Here is a 4868-nt window from a genome sequence, read left to right on the forward strand (position 1 = left end):
TATCTTTAATTAAAATACAAACTAATAGAGGGGAAACAGTGGATTGACAAAGAGTAATAAATCTAGATGAAGGCAGGAAAGGAGACAAGAAAGAAACTAGAATGGAACGGTACACAAAAGAAAGGACAAAAAATATCTGAATTTGAACCCAAATATATCAATATTTATCAAAATTTTTCATTAAAAAGTTCCTTCTTTGGGTACCCCCCACTTATCAATGGACCTTTCATTCTGAGGTACAAGCGGGCTTCTAAACTATTTATGGCACGATTTTTTTTCCTTTTCAGTCTTTAGGTTCATTGCACCTATTTATAGAATATTATTTATTCTTCTATTTGCTGACCTTTTCATTCTAGAGATCTTTGGCAATGAGTCCTTTCCCAAACAATAAATCTGTATTGGATTTTATATCTCATTAGTTTTATCGGCAATATCTTAATGGACTTCTTATAACTTTGCTCTGTATCCTTTTTGTAATCTCTTGAATTCCATTTTCCTCAAAATCAAAATGTAATCTACTAACTTGAAGAATATAAAATTGCAGCTTCTCTACAAATGATTTTGCTGAAACACAGATCTTTGGAGTATTAATTCCATGTCAGTAATTGTATGCTTAAAACTGGGTTTCTATTAGGGCACATGAGTGGCCTCAGTCTTTTGAGCATCTGACTGTTGATTTCAGCTGAGGTCATTATCCTAAGGTTGTGGGATCAAGCGCCATATCAAGCTCAGCACTGAGTGTGGAGTCTGCTCAAGATTCTCTCTCTCTCACCCTTCGCCCCTCTCCCCTGCTCGTACTCTCTCTCTCTCTCTCTCTCTCTCTCTCTCCTCTCTCAAGAATAAATACATAAATAAATAAGTAAATAAATAAATAAATAAATAAATATAAAAATAACTGGATTTCTGTTAAACTGAAAAGCAAAAATCTATCTTCATTCTAATCTTATTTCTTCCATCTGTTTGGAGATTTATGATCATTTGCTTTTTTCCTTTATCCTCATGTCCCTTTGTAAAGCGAAGTTAGTAGGTTGCCCTTTGATACATTTACTTTTTAAAAACCTGTTTCAGAGACTTATTCTTTTTTTTTATGGTGGAAAAATGTATATTGATATGTAGCCAACTGGGGTTCGTTTAGATGATCCCGATTTGGTTAGCAACATCCCAAGCATCACAATCAGGAGTCAGTAGAACATACACCTCTTTCTCCCCACGAGGCCTAATCAGGGTGTTGACCTTGGCCACATCCATGTCATAAAGCTTCTTCACAGCCTGTTTGATCTGGTGCTTGTTGGCCTTGACATCCACAGTGAACTCAAGTGTGTTGTTGTCATCTAGTTTCTTTACACCCGACTCTGGAGTCAGGGGAATCTTGATGACAGCATGGTGGTCAAGCTTGTTTCCCCCGGGGGCACTCTTTCACGGATATTTGGGCTGCCTTTGGAGATACAGTGTTGTGGGCCATGGGAAGGTAGGTGACACGCAGATCTTCTTTTTTCTGTGACTCTGGGACCCCTTTCAGCATTGCTTTCTTGGCCTTCAAAGCCTCTGCTTTGGCTGTGGCTTTGGGAGGGGCAGGGGCTTCCTTCTTTGCTTTTGGCACCGTCTTCTTGAAAGGACTCAGACACTAATTCCTATAGTTCCTTTATATTCCTCTCTGTTATATCTTTGAAAATAGCTTTCCATTATATAGACAATAGAATAATATCAAAGATATATGTTTTATTTTCAAAACTAGTTACAAATGTTTCATGGGTGTACATGGTTTTCAAAAATCAAATACTACCAAAAGATACGTCCGGAAAAAACAGTTCTGCTTACTGCCATTTTCAACTCTTGAGCCATTTCTTTTTTTTTTTTTTCCTTCTGCATTCCTAAATATGTGAATATATTGCCACCTGAAATTTATCAGTTTTATCATGATTTTTGGATTCTTTGATATGGTCTATCTCACTTTATTCCCCTTCCCCCATCACACCAATGGGGTCATAGTCAGGGCTAACATGGTAACTAGCTATAAATGTTGTTGGGATAAGTAGTGTACTACAACTTTTTTCTTACTCCTAGAACTTCAGTAGAACAGATGTATAGAGATACAGATATAGAGGTAAAAAAAAAAAAACAATAAAATAAAAGAAAGAGCAAGAAAAATACCATGAATTCAACTTTTTAACAAAAGGCAGAAACTGAGATAACTGTTTTGCTTTGTTTGTTGTTTAATTTTTAAATAATCTAAGATTCATTTGTCCTTTTGATGGAACACATATTCTAGCAATTCTGGTAACTGGTTCTTTGAATTACTTAGAATGTCAAAAAGGTTTTGAGGATAGAAAGTGGGTACAGATCTAGTAACTCACTCAGCAGAGAAAAGGAAGCTACAAATAAGGTCCACCAAAGGAAAAACGTCCTTAGTTTTGCTCTCTGGAATGATTGATCATCCCTACATTTGTTCTTGAAGATCACTTGTGAGAAAGGCACGGGGGAGAATTTCTCTTAACATTAGCAACCCCTTCCTATTGTTACAGATTTGGGGACTCTGGGTAGAGTCTTATAAAAAAAAATGTGTTTTTGGGCTCTGGGTTTATCAGCCCCAACATGGTAATCCTATAGGCAGATACCCAAAGCCAAGAAGCATATGATACCGTGAACCTTAGATCTTCACTCCAGTCTAGGAATTTGTATTACAGCAGTAGACTTCAGTATTCTGCCATTGCCCTAACTCAACTCTTCCAGTTCCATCTTGACTGCTCATTCAGTACAAGTCTGAAGCGCTGAGTTGAAAACAATATTCCCTTTTCCTCTATCTGTATCCCAGTATTCGTGCATATATTTTTCTTTGCATTAACATGCTTATAAATGCATCCAGTGAAAATATTAGTTTTATAGATATAGATATAGTGTGAGTGTGTGTATGTATATATGTTCATAGATACAGATATAGATATAGATATATTATATACTTCTGAACATCTTGGCAAAGGAAAAGTCCAGAAAGTTTTTATCTACAGAGTGTTTAAAAGAAAAGCAATCACATTTCTATTATACTTATCAACAGTTCTACCATATTTAGGATGGAACAATATCTTCCAAGTGGCAAAGACACCTGTTTTGTCAGTCATCTACTGACACAAAAATGCCACTCCAAAACAGAGTCTTGAAACAATACTGATTTATTTAGCTCATCAGCCTGCAAATTAGCCATTGAGGCTCAACTCTGTTCAGTGATTTTTCTGGTCTCAGTCAGGCTCATCCTTATGTATGGCTAATCTAGGGTGGCTTCCTATGGGATAACTGGGCTAGGTTGGTTCCAGACAATGGCTGCATACAAGAGCAATAAAACAATATTCTGCTTGTGTTGTATTCACTAACATCCTATTTGCTGAAGCAAGTCATGTGACCCAAGCCCAGAATCAAGCCACAGATTCAGGGATGAGTAAAGAATCAGGGCCATTTTTGCAGTCTACCATACCTATAAACTCAGAGATCTATATTTTATTCAAAATAAAACACATTTTCAAGCATTGAAGTACTATTTAATACTCATCATTTATCTTTAGGAAAGTTACTAGAAAATGTTTTATGACAAGAAAAATCACTCTAAGAAGAATAGAATACAACAAATAATGAAGAGGAAAAAATGAGTAAAACATTATTATCAAAATTCATTGATCTTTTTTAAAAAATCTGTATCTAAAAGTCCAAGTTGTATCAAAATGTAAGTTTGAAGACAGAAAGGAAGTGGAAGTGAAGTACAAAAGGAAGTAAGACATGTTAAACTTTTACTTTGTGATAAGGGTTTTATTCTAAATATTTTGAGAACAAAATGTATGTTTAGTATAATATATATCCAGCAGAGGAAAAAGGAGAACAAGGAAAACTTAATTATCCCATTTAAAGTCAGGATAGAAAAATAGGAAAAGTATACATTGTAAAACATAAAATAAAATGATTTAAATAGCTAGAAACATAGCAGTAATGAAAATAAATATAAATAGATAAACTTTCTTATTATAACACTGACTATTAGGTAACATTTTTAAAAATCAAGGCAAGTTCTCTCTATAAATAAGAAACCAAATTGGTATAGAAAAGTTAAAAAATAAAAGGACAGGAAAAGAAAGAACATAAAAACGTTAATGTAAAGAAGAATGGCAAAGAATTTTAAAATCAAATAAGAATCAAAGAAAAAGTACTGGAAATTTACAGTAATAAAATTTTCAAACCTAAGATTAATATATATCATGAATATTTGTACACCTAATAACACAACTTCAATCTAAGCATAGCAAATTGATAGAACTTATAGGAGAATTTGAGAAGTTTACTATTAGTAGAACAGAGCTTAACTTCTCAAAATATCAAGCAGACAAAAACAGAGTTACTATAGAGAAAATTATTAACAACCAATATACTTGATTTAACAGTCATCCTTTCTTAAACACCAATGAAAGGAACATTTACAACAATTGATAAAATACTAGACCACAAATGAAATCTCAACAACTTCCAACAATTACTATTATTCAGTTTATATTAACCATGGTATGGAAAAAATGAGAAATCAGCCATTTGAAAGACACCATTCATTTGAAAGGACAAACATAATTAAGAAATCTATATACTTTTTAAAACTCCAAAGTTTTGATATAAGAAAAAAATTACAAAACACATATTGAATTTTTATGTCAATAACTATTGAAGTACTATTTAAAAATACATTGTTTTTAAAACAGTTGATATATTATACAAAGTTCATATAGAAGGCAAGTATTTAACAATTAATGTTCAAGTTTTTAAAGTTGATCAAGTTTTAAAGTTGATCAAGTTTATAAAGTCTTAAATAAATCCTCTGAACTCTTTTAAATTCTTAT

At 33.2% G+C, this 4868-nt stretch overlaps 1 pseudogene; it reads right to left on the reverse strand.

The window, feature by feature from the left end:
- Positions 1-1131: 1131 nt before the first annotated feature.
- LOC115518750 lies at positions 1132-1824 on the reverse strand (annotated as a pseudogene).
- Positions 1825-4868: the final 3044 nt, after the last annotated feature.

The sequence above is a fragment of the Lynx canadensis genome, chromosome B4 (assembly GCF_007474595.2).
Source record: "Lynx canadensis isolate LIC74 chromosome B4, mLynCan4.pri.v2, whole genome shotgun sequence".
NCBI lineage: Eukaryota > Metazoa > Chordata > Mammalia > Carnivora > Felidae > Lynx > Lynx canadensis.